Source organism: Myiozetetes cayanensis, unplaced genomic scaffold, assembly GCF_022539395.1.
Source record: "Myiozetetes cayanensis isolate MyiCay16 unplaced genomic scaffold, myiCay2020 scf1, whole genome shotgun sequence".
Classification (NCBI taxonomy): Eukaryota; Metazoa; Chordata; class Aves; order Passeriformes; family Tyrannidae; genus Myiozetetes; species Myiozetetes cayanensis.
In genome coordinates this window covers 108,852,149-108,876,819 of record NW_026086604.1, presented here as the reverse complement: position 1 = coordinate 108,876,819, position 24,671 = coordinate 108,852,149, and the positions used below count along the sequence as shown (strand labels likewise).

The 24,671-nt window shown below is 43.4% G+C and overlaps 1 protein-coding gene across 6 annotated transcripts in view; it reads left to right on the top strand.

The window, feature by feature from the left end:
- Window positions 1-7,756: 7,756 nt before the first annotated feature.
- The window catches only part of POMGNT2 (protein O-linked mannose N-acetylglucosaminyltransferase 2 (beta 1,4-)), a 30,065-nt gene continuing 13,150 nt past the window's right edge, over window positions 7,757-24,671 (top strand). For 2 of the 6 annotated variants that reach the window (XM_050326214.1, XM_050325775.1), the window contains exon 1: window positions 10,005-10,169. The gene's annotated coding sequence lies outside the window, so the exon portion shown is untranslated. Of the gene's footprint in view, window positions 7,785-10,003; window positions 10,170-17,926; window positions 18,060-18,326; window positions 18,449-19,323; window positions 19,460-24,671 lie in introns of those variants that run through there. The other 4 variants (XM_050325597.1, XM_050325691.1, XM_050326304.1 and 1 more) reach the window with 4 other exon arrangements.

Below are 24,671 nucleotides of genomic sequence, written 5' to 3'. Positions count from 1 at the left end.
AAAAAAAAAAAAAGAAAGAAAAAGAAATAAAGAAAAAAGAGACAGAAAAAACAGTATCTGTCTGCTGTCACCCCGGAGACTTCCCTTCCATCCTATGTATAAATTCTCCAGCAGACAGGTGCTGAACTCATGTTACATCCTTGAAGCCTCGTGTTCCCAGAGAAGTGGAACACTATTCTTTGTCTTATTTTCATTTATTTTGCTGCATTAGTTAAAAACTGAGCTCATGGGAACATACTTACTGGGGCAGGCAGAACCCAACAAGAGGAGACAGCTTTAATAACAAAAGGGGCATTACTTGGCTTGGCCATCCCAATTCACTTCTGCAGTACCTAGGGCTGCTGCTGAGAAGGGCAAAGTTCAATAAGCTGTCTGAAAGTTCACAAATACCAAATATTCCCACTTCAAAACAGTGCTACACATGGATTGGCAGTGGGCATGCTTGTATTCCGGCTGGCCTGGATCAGGATCACCTAGAAAACTGGGACAGCCTTCTCATCATGATCCAGCCCTCAGAAGAGGAGGTATAGAGAGCATTTTTTCATGGTCCCTTTGGGCACCTGAGAAGAAAGATCTGAAGCCTTTTAGGCTGGTGCCAGCATATGCAGCCCCCTCTGTGGATGGGACCTGATGGAGGAATGCTGAAAGAAGGGTGGGACCATCGTCACTTCCCCAGGCAGTGGGCAGCAGGGATTGTGGAGTAGTGGAATCATCATCTCACCTCTACTCAGACTTTGGAACCAAGATGTTTGTGCATGCATGAGAACAAGAAACAAATTGCTGGCAATGAAAGTAATTTGTCAGAAGGAAAACTGGGATGGAAAGTAGGGATTTCTTAGCATTAGGTTTGATGTTTCCCACTGTTTTTCAGGATGGACATAGCTCTGAGCTGCAGGCAGTGAAAAGCTGCAGTCTTGGAAGGAGGTATAACGCCTCCTCGCTTTCATATGTGTGTGTCATTAAATGAAGGTAACAAAAGTTAGACTATGCTACACTGAGGCAAAGTTTACATCTTATGAGAAGCAGGTACAAAGAGCAGGAGTCTGGACTGCTGTCACAGCTCAACCATCAAGTGAAGCAGGAATAGTTATCTTCTATGTCCAGACCTCATACCTTCGCTATGGAGGTGTAAGACATAAAACTCTTTCCTTTCCTCCAAAATAACTTCCTAAAAATAGGATATGCACCCCCAAAATCTTACGTGAATGAAGGGCATCATAGCTCAGTAGAGATGCATGCAGAAGGGAATCAGGGAGGATAATCTGTGGAATAAATACACTTAAAGCAAAAAAAATAAAATAAAAAAAAAAAAAATTAAAAATTCTCTCCAGTGTGATTGATCAGTACCAATGTCCATAATCTCTCGGGATTTCAGAGGGGTGACCTGGTAGAGGTGGTTGAAGAGAGGGCCTCCAAAGGACTGCTCATCTCAGTGAATTTCAGATGTCAAGGTAAACTTCAGCATCTGAGCTAACCAGTGACAAATCAGGCATCCTAAAATATATTCTAGCCGCAAGCTACCCAATATTTTTCTGAGAGTTACAGATGGATACTTGGGAGCCACAACACAGGCTTAAAAAAAAAAAAAAAAAAAAAAGGAAAGCAAATATTCTGCTAACCACAAGTTGGCAGAAAGAACTGTTAAAAATCCCATCCCCAAAGAGCTCATGAATAAAGGAAAGAAGCTCTTTGAAAAGAGAGAGGGAGTGTGTGAAAGCTGAGGTGAACCACATCTTTATTTGTTATCACCAGCCTGAAGAGTTAAATGCTCTTTTATTTTGTTACAAACACTTACATGTAGAAAAAAGGAAACTACTGCTCCGTGGAGACTTTGCTTTGTTATTTTATTAAAGAACAAACGTTAATTCAAGTCACCACTTGCTGATGTTAGTTTTGTTTCTCAAACAGTAGCAGGGAAGCCCTGTGGTACTGAAACCCAGCTGATACATCTCCCTGGTACTTTTAGCAGTAACGTGTAGGTGGTATTTTATTTAGTTTGCAAAATCAGGTGCTTCAGGTTTGTCAGAGGCAGAGCTGCAGCGTTAATCCATCCCCTTGTGACTACAGGCTCGAATCAGCCTTTACACATGCAAAGTTTACAGGAAGAGGCAGAAAAAATAAATGAGGCATAATAAGAAAAAAAAGTGAACTGATAAATTATGCTTTATTATGTATAAATAAGAAGGTAAGATCAGCTCTTATCAGCCCAAAACAAAGATCCAGATTTATGTCACCATGGTTTGGATTGTAACAGTTTGACGGGTACACAGATACTTTGCACATTTTTAGTCATGTCTCTTACCAACAGTAATTCTCATGGAAGCAGGACACAGTCCCATGTTAGAGGGATTCCTGCCAGCAAGGATGCAAGAAGGAAAGAAGTTGTGGTGACAGGAGCCCCTCTTTCTGGAAAACAGCAGGTGTAAAAGGGTAGGTCAGCACACACAGGGCTGAGAAAGCTGAGTCAGACCACCAAGAAGCAGGAATGTCATTGAATATGGGAGTCATTCTCAATGACAGGGACATCAGACACTGAAGTTGGAGGGTTTGTAATGACAAGACATGGTTAGCAGGTCTCATAACCATCCTGTGTGGAAGAAGAGTGATTAAACGGATCTTATTTCCCCTGCGTTCAATACCCTCTCATGCCCTGACAATGGAAATGGCCAACATCACTCCTGCCACTTCCAAAAACACCTCTGCGTTGGACATTGCTCAGTGCTGAAGGGAACTGGTCTCTTACGATCTGTGTAATCTTTCTCATGGTTTTGCTGGACAGCTCTCCACCTCAGCAGTTAAATGCCTGGCTGTTGTCATCTTAAACAGGCAGATTACAGAACGCCAGAAATAGCAGAGCCCCATCAATTCAGTCACTGAATGACACGAGGTACTAAGAGTGATGAATCTTTCCTACCAGGACAAGAAATGATTGATTTGAATAATTGCCCGAGAATATTCACATGACACTCGAACACAGTCTCTGTCATGATTACCAATGTCTCTCTTCCTCACAGCAAGTCTATAATTGGCAGGAGTGTCTCAGATAATTTATACAGCAACAAGATTTTCACACTTTCCCAGTTCTGGATAGTTGCTAATATTTCATGAGACAGTCACTTTGTCATACAAGGGAGCTTTTGGCACATCTATTGATGCTGACTGTCACTGGATTTTTCCATTTTCCTGTCTTTTTTATTCATTGTCACTCGTTACCACCTATTCCTTCTTTGTATTGTGAAGTTTTAATCATGGTATTAGATTAGTGCAAGTCTTTTTTTGTATTTAAGAGGAACGTCTACTTCAAGTCCATATATGAATCTCTCTACATTCTACATTACAAGGAAAAATTGTTTATTTCTTAATAGTTTGTCTGTACCATGTTGTTAAATAAATGAATGGCTAAATAAGTAGAATGTTTGTTTATCTAACTGTCCTGCATTCCAAACTAAACAGACCACTCCAAAACCAAGCAGAAGCTGTTGTTACACCACAAGGAGCTAGGAAAGATTCCCCCTCTCCATTACTTTGCTGTTGTGCTAGTGCAGATTACCATATGCTGCCCACTTCTGCGGTCAGTGGGATCTGATCGCTAGCAGCAGAAGCAGGGATCAGTGCCCAGGTTGTGGGACTGGGAAGTCTTTTTGTTCTCTTCTTATCACCACAAATCTAGTGGATAGCTTTAACTGGCATCCTTACAAGGTTTTTTGATACCTCCTTGTACAGAATAGTTATGTTTGCTTACCTATTCAACAGCACATGTACTCATTTCACCTCATTTTACCTGCAACAAGACAAAGAAAGCCTTGACCTTCCTTAGCAACACCGGCAATTACCCGCCTTTGGGCTCGAGGAATAAAACACTGGGATCACAGCAGTCCTTTCAGCACACCAAGTGCCCTCACCGCCTTGTAGGCACAGTGTCAGTGTTGCTCAGCAGCAGATTTATTTCTTTTTTTACTCCTGCATGTGTTCGACATCAGCGTGTGAAAAATTGCTACCAGGGGGCAGGTACTGATCATGAAACATCTATTATTGGCTGCCAGGTACTGCAGAGATTGGGGTCACTGCTTGCTTTTGCCAAAAGAGAGACAGTTTAATGAAATCTTGCTCTTCGGAGGCAAGAAAATGTTTATCCCCTCCACACAAATTCACAGTCCTGAGGTAGAATGACATGAATATGTATAATTTCTTTAGTGAATTACATGAATTTGTAAGAGAGTTTTGAGGCATGTAGCACTTTCAAACTCCCTCGTTCAGCTCTCTCTGTTGCCCGCGTTTAGCATTACGCTGAGCAGATGTGCACAGAGTTACACGGTGCCTTCAGTCCCAAACGGCTTCACTGATGTTTTTGTCTGAGACAGTGTTCCTTGGCAGGATGATCAGGCAGTAGCACACTCCATGGATGTCCCTTATTACTTCTTACAAGACTTGAATCAGTAGTGTTCATCCAGCTTTACATAATGGCTGGTTGGCCCACAAGCTCTGCTGAGCTGTGACTACACCATAGGCAAACCATATCTGGGTGGCTAAATCCCAGCAAGATCCTACTAAAAACTCGGGTAGATCCTTCTGTCTGTCCTAGTTTAAAAAGGTTAAGAACACAGGTCCCCACAATACGTGCAGTACACACAGAGATACCGGAAACCAAGGGAGAGCAGAGGCATTAGGTTAACAGCCAAAAAAGCAGAGGCAACATCACACAGAAAGACACACCAAAGAAACTGGTGGATCTAGTTGACTTCAGCTGGGCAAGGCTTGGAGTGCTGCAGTCCAGCGTTTTGGTGTTTATGAGCAGGCACATCAGCAGCTCTGCTGGACATGGTCAGCTTCCAGGACTGATCCCTCTGATATTTTCTCATCCAAAGAGGCTGCACACAAAAAGAGAGCTATAACCCAAGTGGATAAGGTGATGTGAGGAGAGGATGTATGAGCTGGAAAAAGGTTTGCTTCAGGTTGGAGATACTGAAGCAAGCTCTGTCTATTGAACTGTAAAAGGTGGCTCAACTGTTCTAGCTCCTAATTGTGAGCCCATCCTCTGCCTATGTCTCTAAAAGCTGATTTATTCCCTCAACAGTCACATCAGAAGTGATTTGGGCAACAAAACTGTGTGGTACCATGTCGAAGCTCAAGTTTGGGCCAGGCAATGTCTTATAGGTCCCATGTTGTATCTACCAGCCTTGTGCAGATGTCTTGGGCAACCTAAACCGTCTAAAACGGCACTAGGCACCTACGTCTGGGCACCTGAAGGGACCGTGTCTGCCATCAGCACATTCACACTGCTTCCACTAGGTATCCTCTGTAAAACCTTGCATTAAGGAAAACACATCCCTACCCCTTACAGGCAATAGACTTAAACAGATGTGGGTCTACAAACTTTTTACTCCAGGAATAACAAATGAACTGTTTTGCATGAAAAGTTTATCAGATTATGCTCTTTTCCCGTTGCAGATTATTCTGAAGCAGGCATGACAATAAATCACCGCAATCCTATGAATATTTCATAGAAATACATTTCAGCTTATGGGTGTTCTTTTTTTTCTTGAACGATTATGTCTGTGTTTTTGGCCATTCATTGTCTGTGATACGTGACTGGCCACTTAATTCAAATTACTGTAATGTCTGGCTTTTGACTGGTTCATTAAATATTTCATAACAGGGAGGAAAAGTAGCACTGCAGATGACATTTATGTGACTATGCAAGCAGGTATTCATGAAATCTTAGTCAAGATTTCTACTCACAAATGCTTTGGGAAGATTAATAGACATCTCCAAATATTTTTGAAATAGTGACTTTTTATTCCAAGAAGTGTTAATGAAAATGGTGATGATAATGATTATTTTGTACTGTTGCCCTAGTTATGGGGATGCGGGTCCAGCATTCTGAAGTCTCTCTAGGACTGGAGTATAACTCACAAATGTAATGAGAAACAGAGTAGATGGGATCTCTTGCAATGGATTTCATTAGCATAATAGTTCTTGAACAAACTCTGGAGAACAAATCTCAGAAGTCTAACATTTGCCTTGTCAGTCCATGGGAGCTCAACGCTAAAATTCATAGAGACTGTAACGAAGTTAATTTTGAGTTGCAATGAGCATTTCTGAAAAGCCTCAGTTCTCATGTGTCTCTCTTGTAACACAAGTAAATTCTTCAGATCATTAGCTACAAAATCTGCAAGGCAGAAAAAAGAGGCTGGAGGAAGGAGTACTAAGCTATTAAATCTGAATTCTCCCAAATGACTATCAGCTTTTCAGAAGAAAACTTTTCAACAGTTAAACTTTTATATTAAATTCCTGCGTGCATGTTTAGCACACCTGTCTCTCTGGGAGTGTTTAGTTATGCATACAAACACCAGCTAATGTGAAAGATGCTACCAAACTGCTATCTGTCCTTCCCATTGACCGAGAGCACTGTGTGGGCGTTGGAATAGAAGGTTCCCATGAGAAACACAAAGCCTCAGTGAGGTGTGAATGACAAAAGACCCGGTGACTTTGGGAGAGGTTGGGTCAAGCAAAGGTGCTGTATGCACAGGTGTCCACTTGCTCAGGCAATTCAACCTCTTGTCCCGGCTCATCATGGTCTCAGTGGTTTATTCAAGCCCTAATGGTCTCTGGTTTGCTCTGGTGAAGCCTGACCTTACCAAACCCCAACATGTGAATGTGACGTGCTGCTCCTGTCACAGTTTCCCCAGTGTGAAGGAATCTTCCTCCAGTAAGGATGCAGGTGCCTTCAATCTGCCAGGTTTTCCTGATGGATTTGGAGCCATATACTCATCATACGGATGGCTGCCTTCCACTTTAATGCATGTACATTATGAGTGAGAGAGATCCATCTCCCTAATTTGTTGATGTCTCTCTGCAGGGCCTCTCTGCCCTCGAGGGAGTCAACACCTCCTCCCAATTTAGTGTCATCAGCAAACTTAGTATTCCTTCGAGTGCCACATCCAAGTCATTAATGAAGATGCTGAAGAGAAATGGAGCCCTGTGGAACCCCATTAGTTACTGCATGCCATCCCCATTCACTATAACTCTTTGCACCCAAGCTGTGAGCTGATTGCTCACCCATCACTTAACATGGTTCTTCAGCTGTACGCTGGACATTTTGTCCAGAAGGATACTGCGAGAGACAGTATGAAAAGTTTTCCTGAAGAAAAAATAAAAAAACCCACAGTTAGGGTAGTCAGGCATTGGAATAGGTGGCCCATGGAGATGGCGGAGTCACCATCCCTGGAGGTGCTCAAAAGGCGCCTGATTCTGGCACTGGGTGATATGGTTTAGTGGTTAGGGGGTTAGAGTGGTAGCAGTGGGCTGGCGTTTGGACTGGATGATCTTGAGGGTCTCTTCAGACTGATGGTTCCGTGATTCTATGACGTGGAGGCTGGAAGAAATCTGGGGGAAAGATGAGGAGCTGCGGGTGGACAATGAGAAGCAGAAAGCTCCAGGAAACTGGGGACAAAGCCGGACTGCGGTGAGAGCAGGGGCGGCTGGGACCGGGTGGAGGGTGTGAACCGAACATCCCCGGGCAGGCCGGGGTGGAGCGTCAGCACTAAACACCAGACAGGACGCCCGCCCAGAGAGCAGCCCGGGCCGCGGGCACTGCCCCCTCCACAATGCCGTTCGCCCGGCCCGGGCATGCGCCGCAGCCGCCTGCGAGGGGCCGCCCGCCCCGGCACCGCCCCGGCACCGCCCGCCTGGGGCGGGGACACCGCGGCTGAGGAGGCGGCCGGGGCGGCGGGGCTGGGCTGGGCCGGGCCGGGCCGAGGGGCGGTCGCTGCCGCGGGCGGCAGGTGAGGCGGCGCGGGGCGGGGGCGGCCCGGGCACCCGCAGGGAGCGGTTCGCAGGGGGCGGCGGCGGCTGCGCCTCCTTTCCGAGGGCAGAGCGGGTGGCGGGGAGGGGCGGGAAGCGGGGCCGTGCCCCTCGTGATCGGTGGCGACCCCACGGCGGGGGGCGGGTAACCCAGGGAACCCCCGTTTAGAGCGGGGCTGGCCCCGCTGCCGTGGGCACCGCTCCGGTCTGGGGCGGCGGCGGGCGGTGAGGGCGAGCAGTGCCTGCTCTCACAGGCAGCTGTTCAATTAAAACTCTTGGTAACCTCCCCAGAGGTCAAAGACTCTGCAGGTTTAAAGCCTACCGGGGCAGGTAGAGATGTAATTATGTTCTCCTGACAATTTTCCTTGATGGCTGAGTGCCTTGGGAACCCCTCCCCGTCCCAGACACCTGTCTTCGGCTTTGAGAGCTTAGCGGTGAATACGTGAGTTTGGCCCCAGTGGGTCCGGATGCCGCATCCTGCCCCGTTTAATTGTTGTGTGCTGACTAAGCAAAGTAGAAAAGTTTCTCTTGCTTGTGTCAGCTCTGGATGCGTTGCACATGCATGTTGTGAGGTCGGGCTCACCGGTGGCTGCTGGTGTCCCCTTTCTTCCTACCAGCCCCTCACAATTAACCCAGTGTTTAAACGGGCTATTAAGATAAAGGCTGCTGTTTTGGGGGAAAAAAAAAATTGAAGAGGCACACTATCCTCTGGTGATGAGAATAATGACTGTATCTGAGCAACTGTTAAAGCCAAGGGAACATATCGGTGTTTTCACACCAGCACCATAGTTGGGTAACTATTGACATATGCTGACTTTTAAACGGTGACTGCTGACTCTGGTAATAAAACAGAAACGGCTCCTTTTAAGAGGGATCTCAAAACACTTGAACTGATTGATTGGCTTGTTAGCTCAAGGCTTGACTTAGCTGAGAACGAGAAGAGCTTTTATTCTCTGCGAGGACGTTCTCCCCGACCCAAATCTGATGTATGCTAAACACATCAGCTGTAAGACAAGATGTGTATTTTGCAGTGTCATTTTCAAAACCGTGATAGATACCATATGCATGAACTAGATACAGGAACCCTGCCTTGCACAGAGCACTTTTCTGCCGGGGTGCATTTTTAGCAGTTTGTGATTGCAAGGTGACATGTTCTACTTGGACTTCTCTGTTTTAATTAGCTGCCATCAGAGCTGGAGTTCAGCTTCCAACACTCGTGAAGTGTGCCATGAACATGCATTCTAGGTACTTGGCTGATGTTTTGGGACTAATTGCCTGGAGCACGTTCTGTGTTAAGCAGTGTGCAAAATGGATGGACTATATGAAAATCCTTTCCCAGTTAAATTTCCAATCTCCTGAGTCACATCCCACTGTGAGCTTATTGAGATTTGCTTCAGTCAGTTGAATATTCTCATCCCCCTATTCTCATCTCCCTTATTCTGACTCCCTTTCACTTAAAATTTGTTGCTTTGAAGTCTTCTGTAGGTGCTGTGGGTTTAAATGGTTCCCTGTAACAGCAGCCCACATTCAGTTACTGCTCCTCAGAGTTTCCAACATATCTGGCCTGTGCTCTAACACAGGAAGGTTTTTAGGAGGTGTTTTAAGACATAGAGGCTTAGAGATCCTCCACGAGTAAAACTATCATTTTATTCAAATAATCAGAGCCATAGATGACTTTTCTCGGCAGAAGAACCTGTTTTCTGTTTAATATGGCTTTTCCAACTGGGACGTATCTAGGCTGTGAAGGAGCAGATTTTTCTAGGAAGTGGTGGGAGGGAGGAAATGTCATGAAAAAAGGAGGTGGTGCAAAGGAGAGCGTTAAACCACAAAGCTAGAACCAAGTCAGAGGTCCTCAGCTGTGCAGACAAAATTTCTTCAAGAAATTTCTTAGTCTTCTCACAATGTGGAATGGCAATTTCTTTGGTTTTGTTTCAAGATGGATGCAGAATTCAGTTTTGTCGTTCACATCGAGGGGAAGAATTGGGTCTTTGAGTCCACAAAGCCTGGAGAAGAGTGAGCTAGAAAGGGTCAGGGGAGTTTTGGGGAAAATGGGTGATGCTTGCCTACCCTGTTTTCCTGGCTACCTTCCTGGGAGAGCCACTGCCAGTGACTGTCACAGTGGGCACAGAGCACTGACTGAGAGTTAGCACTTGGTTGTTCTGCTGTGCTATATGAATGCATGACATGGGACCCTCCTCCTTCTCTTTTTAGGTCTTCACCCCTTTCCTTCACCTTCTGTGGTAGGACATGTTCCCTCCTCCTCCATCAGCACACCGCCTGCTCCAACACCATTTTGCCACCTTCCTCCCACAGCTGTCTTTCCCTGTCCTGGAAGCGAACCAGTAGGTGCGAGGTGCTGGAAGAAAGTAGGTTTCTTTTTTTGCCTTCCAAGTATGCACGCAGGTTGGGCCTGGTGGCACAGGCAGGGGAGGCACAGCCACTCAGACTTGGTGATGCCAGACAGTGCCCCGTTCTGCCGGCGTTTGGAGCAAGCTCTGAGCGGGGCACTGAGCTCAGCAGGATGGAGCCTCAAACGCAACTTTTCAAAGCCAATTACTGGACGCAGTCTGTGAATGACAAGCTTCAGTTTCATTAGCTGCCTCCCAGGAGTATCGAGCTGTGCGGCTCACCTTTGCAGAGATCAGAGTCTCCTCTGTGATGTTATTAGGTGTTCTTAAAAATAGCTTCATCAATCCACTTTAAAAGAGCTGGTCTGTTCTGATAACAGTGCCTGCTGGTGCTTTTCCAGATAAGGAACTTGTCACTTTTCCTGCTGTCATACATGCAGCTTCTACCCTATTTAGAATACAGTTTAAAAAAAGACTACAAAATAACCACCAGTCTCGTGTAAAGATTTATGTTTGGTTTAGGAACAACTGAACACTCCCTATTTAAGTGCTTTGGACAGTATTGGTTTTTTAAGAAGATAGCATCAAACTAGGTGCAGAGTTGAAGATATAACTTCACATACTTATGTCTTGAGGAAATATTCATGATAACATCTCTTATATAACAAAGTGATTTTTTTTTTTCCTTTCTGTCCCAGTTAGAAGTTCATTAGCTTTAAAAAGGATCTGGAGTACTAATAGTGCATAGTGCATGTATGGGTATAATCTGTATGGTGGTGGGAAGCAACCAGACGAAATAGTATAAAACCAATTTCAATCTCTTCTGAGGATCCGAAAAGTAGTTCCCAGCAGTATCATGGGGAAACTGCAATTGCAGGACACACCTAGTAATTCATTCTGTAATGGTGTATGCAAAAGCAATGTTCTATTTTACTCATTTCTTTGATGTTTTGTGAGCAGATGGCATTTTTAAAAAGGTCTGTTAATTCTGTGGGAATTTGATAATGGCTAATTGCTGGGGGATCAGAAGAGAGTAGCAGCCAAAGTGAGGCTCGTGACTTCTCTGCTCTCAAAAAAGAGACAGCCCTCTCTGCAGCCTCATTTTTAAGCTATTATCCTTTTGGAAATTCTTGCTCAGGAATATTCACCGGTATCCTCCGTGTAAATTTGGAACTTGTTGATTAGTCTTCATTAATTGAACTGTGCTTCATGAACCAGTCACTTTTTACCGCAGCTAAAAAGTACCAGGGAGATCATGGCTTGTTGTTGGACACATGGTGAATTTTCTCATGCTGTTACTTTTTCGCTCTTTCCCTTGTTCTTGCTTGCTTCATGGATCCTTTCCTTTCAGTTTTCCTTTATCTGTTTCTGTCTCCTCTGGTCTGTGTTTGACTTAGGTCTGTCCATGTACTTTAAGCACCTGCCTAAGTGTTTGCAGCACAGGACCTCGGTACCTATTTGCACTGTGATGTGAAAGGATCACATTTCAAAATTACAACTTTGCCTTTGAACAAGAAGGAAAAAAGGTTCCTGGTTGCTATGGTGATGAGTGCTATATAAATGCCTATAAATAAATAAACAGCTGACTCATGGACTTTGATTTGCACTATTTTTGCTTTTCTAATGAGATATAATTAAATATCAGAATGGGAGGAGGTTTCATCCATTTTATTAAATACATATTATTCTTAGGCCTCCTGTTTTACAGTATTTCTACTGAGAACGATTAAATACTAAGATCTGTATTTTTCTCTCTGTAGGGAGTTGATGGTTGGGAAAATCATAGTCTAGTATTTATAGAAAAACTTAAAAGATGCAAAAAGGCACTCCACTATAAAGGTGGTGTCCATTTTCAGTTTAACCAGAACGTACATTTTGAGCTAAATGCCTGTTTTTCTTATCTCTAAGAGACTGTTACTGCTGTCTCAACATTTACGTTCCAGTCAAAAGTGTCTGTAAATGTAATTATGTTCCTCTGCAGTATTTGAAACCCCACTGGTGCACAACAACAAAACTTAGAAATGTCACTGGCTTTTCCTTTCATGTTAAAACGGCAAAAGCAGAGTAAAAAATCTAATATTCCTTGTTGAAGTTCGAGGAGGAGGGGAGAATTGACTTTTTTGTAAGTCTTTTGTTCTCAGGTCCATGATGTAAAAGTAGCTTTCTGTCTGTGCTAAAGGTGATAATTGTAAAATGGATTGGATGGAGACAATAAACTGCTTCTTCAGAAGTCAGGGAGTAGCCATCTGTCATTGCTAAAAAAGCCCTTTGCATTAGCAATCTCTGGAGCCAGTCCACTTCATCTGCAGTTTCTGAAGCTCGACTGCAGCCCAGTTCCCCAGGAGTGCACTGGGGTAATCCCCCCTCACAGGTGTTTCTCACTCAGGAAATGTGTGTACTTCGTTTAACAACAAAGGAGAGTTTATAATGGAAGGAGCTTTCCTTAGGGGAAGGAAAATAGGTATGTATGATATACAGAAACACTCCTTTGTTAAAGGATCAGTCTGGTTTCTTGGTGGAAACTGATTTTGCCACAGTGGCCTGAAGAGAGATTTGCTGAGTCCTAAGCTGTGGAGTGCAGCTTGTGCACTGGCAGCAAGCGGATCTCCTTTCTACCACAGCCACAGCTTTGCATTCAAAGAAGCTGTCAGATTTCCAAAGAACTTTGGAGAACTACCCTGTCCTGTTAAATGTTTGGTAACACCACATCCTTCACTGTTTCCATTCCTCACGTGCACTCAGATTTCATGTCTCTTCACTTTACCCAGTTAATATATTTGACTACACACCTCTTATTTCAGAACGTGTGCAGTTGGGAGGACAGGGATGCACGGTAGTTTTTTGCACTTACACACAACTACTCACAGAGCGAAACATGTATCTGCACACAGCTATTGAAGGCAGGGGCAGAACAGGAGCAAGGAATGGTGTCCCTGAAGGTCTCACTTGAACAGTGGCAGCCTGACAGTTTGACTTGCTGGCCTCATCTGCCTTCATGCAGTTGCATGACTGACAGTGGACAAGGCAATCCAAGGTCTCTCCCAAGAGGGTCGCTGCAGAGGCTGATGAGGTATGAAGGCAGACTGAACACAAACAGAATCTGTGCTGCCTGCAAGAGCAGCAGGGAGATGGGAAGGGCAGCAAACAGGGAGTCTTGAAAGTGCTTCAAGTTTGCAGCTACTCCCAGGGTTATGGTGTACTCCGGAGACCATGTTGGTGCTGGAGCAGGACCAGGCTCCGGAGTCATTGACAGAGTTTTCTCAGTTGGAAAGCAGCATTATTAGTAGCACGTACGGCTACTTTAAGGGAAAGGCATTTTTATTTAGAAGCCTTTTCTTAGGGTAGGAGGATTAAATATACATATAGATATTTATGACAGGACAAGCTGTTGAGGACGAGCTGGAGGTGTGTCTGCTTTTCTAGCATGGATACAACAAAGGGTGAAACAGTGCATATACCAGATTTTTTCTTTTTTCTTCTTCTGAAGTTCTGCTTTTCTGTGGTTGAGAATTTTTTTCTGTCAATTTTTTTTTTTTTCAATAGATAGATACGATCCAGGACCATCTGGTAGAATTTGCTGTTGTCACATCTAGGTTTTCTGATGTATTGCCTGTCAAGTTATGTTGTATGTTCAGATGAATTTCTCATATGATCCGCTGACAGCTACTGACAGCCCTGAGATGGGAAGTTGGAAGCTTGGGGGGAAGAAGAGAGGGGAAGAATTAGCTTTAAAAATGTAACTCTGATTGCTTTTTGATTGTTGGGCTTTTATTTCTGGTACTTACGTGTGACTTTTTTAGTGAAGAAGTGAATGAGTGAAGAAAGGTGAATGAGTAACTTTAAACCAAATACATCCAAGTGCACCCAGGGTACTGTACTTCTACTTGGAATGTTTGTAGTCCACTTGTAGTTTTGTAGTTGATTTTTTTTTTCTCTTTCACACTGGGTTCCTCACTTAATCTTTCTCTGTCCTTACCTCTCCATCTGTAGACAAGCTCACACCTACTTACATTGAAGCCTTTCCTTCCTCCTTTTCTCCTCAGTCCTTACCCAGTCCCTCTTTAGAAAGGAGATCTCAAAACATTTCTGTATTTATTAGGATACCACCAGGTATCCTAACAATCATACTATCTCGGTATCCTAGTCCTAAATCCTAATACCATAATAATTCTGTAGTAAAAAGAACTAACATTTTTGACAAATTAGTATTAACCTTTGCAGAGAGATCACATGTTTAAAAGCAATAAGCAACTCTTTGAAATAACTACTGTAATTCTTTTCTTGCTGATTTAATACTCAAATAATTAATTAAAGTAGGGGGATTTTGATGTAGAGGTCCACAGTGCCATTGCATTTCCTCGCATAATGACAAAGATAATGCTGTACTTTGTAAACCAGAATCTAAACAAGCTATAAGCATTTCAGGTTTTTTCCTCATTTTTTTCTGCCGTAATTTGAAACTCCCGAGTAGCAATTAGGCTGGTGACAAGATAAATTTCACAACTTGTTATCATTCTTCATTTTTTAATTGGCCAGATCAGAAAAGAAGTGATTTGTGTTTGAACTTTCAAGGTTTTTAATTTATACAGTACTGATAGAAAGTACAGTTTCTTCCAAATGGGCTGAGAGGAAGCCTGTTTGTAGACAGAGATGGGATTGCAGTGCAAAGGCATGTCCAGGTGTGGTTCTGACACAGATTGTCCCCCTCTCCTCTCTCAAAGCTGTGGTGATTATACTGGCCCTCTATCTCGTTACATCCTGCTAACTGTTGATGAAGTTGGAAGTCACTCTTGGAAAGGAAAAGACTTTCTTCCATGGGGATTCGAAGCTGAACATGACAGTCCTCAGGCTCAGGGGGCTCTTCTTGCAGTTTGCTAAGGAAGAAGCTGGAAAGTATTTACTTGCCTCTAGTTATTCCTGTGTCTCCTCAATGGTACTTCGTGGCCTAGGGAATGTGAAAGGCCTTGTGCTAAGCTGACAAGGCCAGTAGAGCCTGAATAGAGGGACCACTGTTTTGTACTGTAATCTTGTTCCGTACTTTGTGAGTATCAGATAAGGAGACTTGGAAATGATCTGGCTCCTGTGCCATTGTAGGGGAAGACTGGGTGTGCGAAGAGCTCTCTGGTTGTGGTAGGCTGTGTTGGATGGAGCACTGTCCTCATACTGATCAAGCATCAACTCAGCTGTTTTCAAAAGAAGGGGACTTTGGAGGAAACCCCGTAGATGGAATATGGCCAAGTTCTCAGCCTGTAACATGTTTGATAGCACTGCAGGGTGGCGAGGCTGGTCTTCAGTCCTTAAACACATTAAATTAACTCTGGGCCAGCTCGCCGGGAGAAGGGTAATGAAGCAGGTCAGAAATAGGACGTGTGCGCTCAAGCACACGCAGTGGGCTTAATGCTCCAGGCAGCATTCCTGCAGGCACGTGGCTGGGGAGCAGCCAGGTCATGGAGCACACTGTGGTTAAATGTATCGCAGACCACAGGTGCAGCCGAAATCACTTATCCAGGCATAAAAGAGAAAGTCAGTTAGGGAGGAGAGCAGTCCCATCAGGAGAAACTTGTGAGAGGATCTGGACGCAGTCTCCCATAATGCTGGCTGTGTAGGGCATATATTAGCCAGAACCCTCCTGGGAGCTGCCTGAACCCATTGCAGCAAAAAATTCAGCTTCTGGTGGTGGAGACTGATGAAGATCTCAACACATGTATTGTGTTGTTTCAGGTAGAGGTGGTAGTTGAGTAGATCTGCAATGTGACTGACGTTGTTTGGTCTTCATCTTTATTTCATGTGATGAGGAGATGGGAGGGGGAAGATTATTTGAAGTGCTTGGCTAGAGACAGAATGTAATTTATCAGGGTTCGTTTGTCTGGAGGAGTACACAGCCCATATATAATTTAGAAACATGTTAAAAATTAGGGAGCTGTTGTCTTTTAAAATCATTGAGCACTCAAGTCTGTTGGTTTAAAATCTTGCTGTATGTCTAAAAAGAATCATCTCATCCTTTGAGTTCTTTTCTCCCTTCTTTTGATTTAAGCCTGGTGGTGATATGTTATAGTTAAATTATCAGAGAGGGAGAGGGATGTTGGTGTCCTACACCTCGTTGTTAAAAAATCTATATTTTTGTTTTCTGCAGAGTACTAAGAACAAGATAAACGAGCAGGGTATTGCCATCCTTTATCACAGTCAGAATGATAAATGACATGACTTGGAAAGTTTAAAGATGTGTAAAAATGCAAATCCTTGGCCCACAAGGATGTGTGGTTAAAAGTGCTGATCCAGCAAGGAGTTAGGTACATCCTTAAATCTAAGCACAAGCATTGCTTCCATTGGTGTGTACCTGGCACCACACTGAGTGACATAAGCAAAGCTCTTTATGTCAAAGGAGTTTGATTTGGTTTAGTAGCTTGAAGTAGGATAAGGAAATGAGCCCTTTCTGTCCTCTGGAAGAGTAATTAGAGTAGTTGCTCTTCTCTGCTACTGTCCTTGACTCCATGGTGTGAACTAACGTAGATGGAAACCCTAATGGTTTGGGGTCTGCTGCCTCACAGATGCATCCATCCACTTCTCCTCCTTGCTTTTCACGCTCTGCCCATGTCTGCTAATCATGAGCAGAGGAACACCTTGTCTGTAGTAGGTAATAACACCTTGTCTGTAGCGCAGCACCGTGGCCTAGAAGGGTGGGAGTGTTAGAAGAGACTGAGGGTGTTGCATGGGAGTGCATAGCTTTTCCTCCCTTGTGAACAGGGAGATATATAGAAATTTTCAATAGTGTACAATTCAACTCCTTTCCCTCCTGCCCAGTGTAAAAACCTTTGGACTGAAACTCTGTACACTGGCTTGTTGTCCACCAGCCTGAGAAAGAAACCTCTTGGAAAAGTGGCTAAAGGAGGGTAGCTGGTTTTTTTTTCTGGCTGCAGAGGGTGGTTGGGCACTAGAACAGACTCCCCAGGAAAGTGGTCACAGCACCAAGCCTGACTGAGTTCAAGAAGCATTTGGACAACACTGTTGGGCACACGGTGTGATTCTTGGGGTGTCCTGTGCAGGGCCAGGAGTGAGACTCAGTGATCCTGATGAATCTCTTCCAACTCAGCACATTCTATGATTCTATGATCTTTTCTCTATCTGGGTCTTTTTCTGGTTGTCCTTTAGTGGAAGGCTCTGTTTTTAATTTCCCTGTCTGGTCTTTTGTTTTCTCTGCAGCAGTCTTTGAAGATTACTCATTCTTCTGCTGTATATCTTTTGTCCAAGTGCGTCATCTTTCTGTTCTCCATTCCCTTCCTACTTGTTTCTTCTCTTCCTTCCCTTTGTTTTAGTCCTGTGTCCTCTTTATTCTTTTGGATTGTTTTTGTTTAGGTTTGAGAAGAGACATACCTGAGTTTAAGTATAGTTGGCTATTTGGATTTGGAAGTTTTCCGTAAAATGCTGTGTAAGCAAATGGCTCAGTAATTTGCCCCTTCATTTCTTTCAAGCTTTTTCCAGTCACTGCTGAAAAGTTTGACTAATTTTTCCCATTCTGCATGCAGCTTTTGTTGTCATTTGATAATCCTGGGCACCAAAGCTTGCTTTGTCATACCTGTGAGAGGCTGTGCTGCACAATTCTTACATCTGAACCAAGTGATGTTTCCCTTTTCCACTGTAAAATATTTCAGCTTTTCCTTTCAAAACACATATGCAAGTGTCCTCCTCCCCTCTGGCCTTTGACTCTGCCTTTTAAAACTGAAACAGAGATCTAGGTAACCATTGACAACAGGACTTCTCTGCCCAATTCCATCCAGGAGCCCCTTCTTCAGCTTCTAGATGTTCTGAAGGCCACATGTGAGTCAAAAGGAGCCAAGGGGCATTTTGATGTTAAGCAAGGACTTCTTGATTCTTGTGTGGAGATGGCATCTATGGAGCCTGGGATTAAAGGTGAGAGGAACAAGAGTTTATTTGATAACAGAAGGGGGGGTTTTGTATTTGTGAAAAAGTGTTTTTTGCACCATCCATCTTACTTGCCAAAGTTCAACTGAGAATATGGTTCATTTTTCTGTTGCAAAGATTTCTTTGTAATGGTGTTAATTGCCTTTCCATCTTTTTACTGTTTTACCTTAACAATTTGATTACGCGTGTATTTTTGCTCTCTAGAGATGGTGTGTGCGATACAATCTCTGTTATAAACTGTTTTCATGTAATTAGCAGGGAAAGATGTCTCTAAAGTCTGATCTGCTGGCTTCTTTGTTGCTCAACAAGCAAAGAGGAGCTGAATTACTGGATTTGAGTCCTTGACTGCAAGTCCTTGTTGGGTAGATTTGACATAGGTGAGTTCTGTTTCAGAGAACTGTCTCTTTCTTCACTTTGGAGCTGTGTAGATGTTAGGACCATGCTTTAATGACTACAAGGAAATCTAATGAGTTTCCTGGTTGTGTACCCCTTATATGAAGTGGGCTTGCATGCAGATCTTCCTTATTTATCTAGTTATGCTCTCAGATAGTAGACCACATAGTTTTTTAAAGATTCCTTTTACAAAGTCTTACAGCTAACACTGAAAAATAAGCTTTGCTCTCCCTTCTCAGCTTCCCGTCTTCTAAACCAGCCTGTTTGGGATGTTTTTGCTACATTCTTCTCAAATCCATGCTGAGGGATTTTAATTTCTTTTGGTACTAAAATTTCACCCATTATGTTTTAGGGCCCAGTTTTGCACACTGTTCTGTGAGTAACAGTTCCCTGCAGTGGTGTACTAGTGTGAATGTGTTTTGTTCTAGGAGTGGTACCCAACTGACAGTTTAGATCCTGATTTCTTTAAACTCAGAGACTCATTTGCAGTTTTAAACTGTATGTGAATTTTGAATCACTGGTGGCCAGTGAAATATTTAAGCGCAGTCTTTTGAAATGCCTTGAAGGTATTTGAAACCGTCTGCCTCTGTCCCTTCTTTTGTTCTAGGGAAAAAAAACCCTCCTTAATTTGGGTGTAGGGGCTGCACACTCTCTTCAGAAGAGAAGTGCTTTGTATTGTCAGTGATTCCCTGGATGTGATGGGGTTTTGCATTTGCTAGTGGCTAGCAGTCAAATTTAGTTACAGAATGATCACAGTCCATTGCATGGGACATTCACTGGTTAGCCTTTGATGAGCTGGAAATGAGTGAGCTGAGAATTGCTTTGTGTCTTACTTTGCTGTTGTTTTCGCCACTCCCAGCTGGCCACCTGTAATGTAAACTGAGTGGGATGTTGGTGGTTTGTGAATTGAAATCCCTTTGCACTGGAAGATTAGTTTCCCCAAGAGATGAGCCTTTCATCTATGTCTGCGTGGACAAAAAGCCCTCTCCAGAAAGGTGTGTGACAGCACTTTCATGACCTCTTTTTTGCACTGATTCAACCATATCATAAACTCACCTTTGTGAGCCAAACCAGACTCAGGCTGTTCCTGCTGTTGTCATGTATTTCAATTTCTATTTCAATATTTTCCTGCTTACCTTTCACAACGGATGGGAGGAGTGAAGGGAGGGAAGAGGAGGAGCGGTGACAAATAAAAAGGTGCACAAAGATTAATTTGCTGTGTAATTTCCTCTTTTAGAAGGAGGGAAGAGACACACCTGGGAAAATAGGTTATCAGACCTCTAAGCACTTATGAAATACTGCCCTTTCTAATAGACACTGTGGTGTTGCATGGAGGCAGTCACTTACTTGGCATTAAAACTATATGACCAGATTCATTTTGAGAAGAAATGATGTGGTTTTCTCTGTGTCTGCATTTTTACTGCCCTTAGATAACTTAGGGCCCTTGGTACTTATCACATTTTAATTTGTTCTTACCTCTGCTCTTTGCCTCTGGCTGTTTGTTCTTTACTACTTAAGTTGTTACTCATGTTCACGTAGAGACTGGAGAGTTAATAGAAAATTGAGTTGCTCTCACCTTCCCTTCTTGCCTGGGACAGCTCCACACACATTTATATATGGCTTTGCAGCTCCTTGGCTTCTGAGTGTGTTATGGTTGTATCAAAGTATAAAACTAAAGCTGAGAAGCTAGCAGCTTATTGAAATCAATTTCTTTGAATTTATAAAGCCACTGATTAATTGTCTTTTAATATGGGTATAAACTTAGGAGAAATATGTAGTCTCTGACTTTTATATGAATTTTGTAATAGTCATTTGTATTACATACCTATATATATATACTTAGCAGAGAGGTCACAAGTCAAGCTATTATACACAAGGATCTCTAGTCCTTGCTTAATTTATGTGCATGTCTTGTCACTCTGGAACACTCTTAGGTACATTTAACACTTAAGCGTTAAACATATTCAAGCAAATCAGAGAAGAGGGTTTTTATTTATGTATGTTTTGGTTTTCAGTTTGGTGCATTTCATCACCTCGATGGTAAAAAAATGGTGGTTACTTTGTGTAACCGTAAATCCCTTGGCAAGATGGTGTTTTTTAGTCAGTCCTCAGCTCCTGACTCGGATGTTTTCTCCTTTCACATACTTGCTGCATTAATACAGGTGTAGATTTGGGTCTTCTTAGTTGCAAGAGAAGCTTTTTGTGTCTGTAGCTTTAATCCCTTTGCCTGGAAAGAAAGTTTGGCTACCTCAGCAGATTGTTCCTGTCAGCCTCCAGGACAGATTATAAGCACATCTTTCTGCCATAGAAAGGGTGAAGCTGGATGAGCCAAGGCAGGAAGGTTCTGCCTGTGATAAGTGTCCTCTGTCTCTGACCCTTCCAGACCTGGAATGGGTCTCCCTGCCTATGGCCAATATATATGTATATTTTAGTCTTGTCTTTTCTCCAAGGTCACAAGAACCTTCCTTTTTGAGGATGCTGGGTGTGACAGCACATATGTCCTTACTATGGCTCATCTTGGGAATGCTTTGTAAGTGGGAGGGTTCAGACCTGCTCGACCTTCCCTGTGCTTGGGTAGTGCTGCAGGACTCTCATAATGGCTAGGTGGCTTCTGTGGGGAAAGGCTGCATCAGCAGCAGTGCCAGCAGAAGCCTGGAGGTAGAAAAGCACATCCCGATGTAGGAAGCTCTCTGGAGAGCCCTTGATGTCTTGAAATACTGTGTAAAGTAGCTGAAAGACTACTCTATTCTCGGCTTTGCAAGTAGCAGCGCATGGTTCCAAAGCTGTACAAAGTGAATGAGGGCAGATGTTTCTAACTGGAGCTGTTTTAAACAGCAGTTGGTTTATCAGGCTGATGTTGCTCTTCTCTCAGTGACAGTCAGGTTACACTTCAGTTATTTGAAGAGATTCTCATTGTGAAATACTTGACTCAGCATTTGATGCAACAGAGGCAGCAGATCTTGCCAGTAGGAAGGAGGGGAACAGAAATGAGCTGCTGTGGCAGGCTTGGGTAAGGAATCTCCCATCATCAGAGGTCCACCACTGAATAACAGCTGTGCCAGCAGTTTTGCAGATGTTCCTCTTCCAGCAGATACTTTCTGCTTTTTCTCTGAAACTTTCACCTTCTTGTGTATATTAAATGTCGTATCAGCTACTTCTGGGGGTATTATAACCTCCACATGAGTGGGGTCAAAAGGAGGGTAGTAGGGAAAGGATGCACTGATTTATTGGTGGGATCAAATGGGACAAAAATTAACCACCTTATTTTTTATTACTACTCAAATAAATATAACAGCAAGTTAATTAAAAAAAAAAAAACACCAACCCTAACAAACAACCTCAAATCAGGCTTGAACCTCTTCCTCTTGCTGCTGTGCCCTTGATAAATATGCCTAGATTCAATAGTCCTTCCATGAATTTTCAAACTGACAAGGGCATGAAGAAGTTCTTCCCAGCTATTGAACTGTAAATTGTTGCATATGACACCTGGAGGAGTTGGAATGGGTTTGTACAAGTAATTCAGTGTATTCATCACACTTTCTCTAATGCATGCAGTGGTTCACATTGAAGCTGAGAAAGATGATTCATATTGCTTTCTTCTGTTCCCCCTGTCAGTAGCAGCAGTAGCCCTCAGAGCAACATTTGAAACAGTAAATGCCTGGCCCGGAGCCATGTGTTACTACTTCACTGCTGGGTCTTCTGATGGTACTGTAATCAGATGAGGGACAAGATAGGAATTGTTCTTTTCCGTGGGGAAAGTCAGACTGGGGTATTGTAAGTACTAATCAAAAAACAATTTTAATTATATGTTTCAGTTGGCCAGCAAACATTTTTCAGTGGCCCATGCTGTCAGGAAACACCCTTTTTTTTTTTTTTTTTTTAACCTCCCATCTAAGTTATATGACTTGTGAGACCTTATGGTCTATTCTAAATTTTCATGTGAATATTAGCACCCCCGGGGGGGAAGGAGTATCCTGGTAAACTGTGCTCCTATCAGTTGTTAATACTGTGTTAATATTGTTACTGTCCTATGAACAGGGTTGGGTTGTGTGCTGCTTGAATCCCTTTAAAAATGTGAGTATGTGGAGTACAGGTGTGTCTGAAGGGGGCATTGGAAGTAAAACGATCTGTTTGCAATTACGGGACTCAAAATGGCAGTAAACCTTTTTATTTCCCCTGATTTGATTTAGATTCTCCTCTAGCTTGGCTCTGAACTATATTCCTGTCATGCTGCTGTTCTAGCTACCTCTGGGCATTTGTCAGAGACGGGCTAATTGAAGCACACTCTCCAGCTTGGATTGAAGTTGCCGTTTGGATCAAAATTGTAGACGCTGCTGCTGCTGCTGCTTCCTTGTGGAGTTCTTTCCATGAAGTACTAGGACGTTGGTTTGTAGGTTTTGGTTCTCCAAGGTTTTTAGGAAAGCCTGAAGGCTCTGAATATAGCTAAAAGTGGAAGGTTAGGGCAAAGGCAGCATCAGAGAACAGTCCTATCATAGAATCATAGAAAATTCTGAGTTGGAAGGGAGCCACAAAGATCATCAAAGTTCTCAGCAGTTTTGGAACAGCTGCGGCCCACTTCCAAACCAGTTGCATAATCCCGTGAAGGCAGTTAAATTCTTGATCATCTTAAGCCATATCCTTCAGATACTTCCACACAGTTCCTATATGTTCACCCCATAGATCTAAGTGCCTCATGGTTTCTAAAATGCAGGTTTTGTGTTTCTGTTATGTCTCTTCTCTAGCATACCTTGGCACCCCTATGACATTCACATTCAAGGGTGTTTTTCCTTCCAACAGTTGTATTTTGCTGTGATATTAATATCTTAATTTCCTAAGACATCTGTGAGACTTGCTGGTTTTGACTACCCTGTTTGTCTCAACTGACAGGAAGAAGGGGGCTCTCTTCCTTTTCCTCCAGCCTTCTCAGGACAAGTCCATGCTGGCAGGACCTCCAGCTTCAGGCAAGGTTCTGTCCACGGGGAACTTTGCCAGGTGTGCAGAAGGCTCCATGGCCCTTTGCATGGCAACTGTGCTGGGAATAGAAGATGGGAGGAAGGTGTGTTGGGAGCAGAACTTATCAGGCTTATAGCTTGTTCCTCCAGCAGCTCTTTTCAGAGCAACAGTGACAGAGCTGGTAACTTATTCTTCTCTATCTTTTATCAAGTTTACACTGTCACCTGTGGTCATGGAGGCCTGCCTCCTGTCTTCAGCCCTGGAACCCATTGGAGATGAATACAGCCTTGGAGTACACAAGAGGGTTTTGATTGTTGGTGGATTTTTACTAGGACGCTGTTGCTGTATTTGTGGCTTCTGGTGTGGTACATTCTACCCAGATCCCTTTGACAGTTTCAGTCTTTTCCTCTGTAAAATGGGAGATGTGTTTGTTCAGATGAGGTTTTGGTGATAAAGGCTTCATGTTAAAGTGTCGTCTGAGAGAGGGCAGATGATCTTCTGCCACCTGGGCAAAAATAGTTAACAAGTAATGGCTGTGGGAAGCACCAGGGTGAGGCCATGAGCCATACCCAGGGATCTCGCAGGCAATGTCTTACCCTTGGTTTCTCATGTCAGTCTAGGTGAACATCATTTACTTACCAAAGCTGCTCTTAGGAGCATAAATTATCTTAGATTCCTTTATAGATAGAATTCCTTTATAGTTGCCACTAATTACATTTGCAGGTCTGCAGTTGGCAAAGCTGTAGGAGAGGGAATTGGTTTATCTCTGTCACCCTGCTGACCTGTCATTACTGATGACAAAATGGGAGCTTGGAAGAGCTCAAGTGACACCTGGCCTGAGTCAGAACAGCTACCGAGGCCGTCTCCTGCCTTGGTATCAAGCAGGTGACTCTCCCACGCCGTTCCTCTGCACACACAGGGCACACAGCAGCAGGAGCAGGCCAGTATGTCCCTGCAGTGCTGCTAGGGTGGTTCCTAGTGGGGATGGAGGGGTTATTAGAGTGAGTAGTGTAGTATATGACAAAATCACATAGCAAGCAAGCATATATTTCATATGTATAAAACATGCACATATCTGTGGAGGAGAATAAATATCCGTGAATTTCAGGTTGATGTTGAGATGTAATCTGTGTGTGTGTAAAACGTGTTTGATCATACTTATGCCTTTGTAAACGTAAGATTTTTGTAAAACTTGTGCCCTACATCTCTTAAGCCTGGGAGTATATCATGCTTAACACAGTTGAGCAAAGTGAC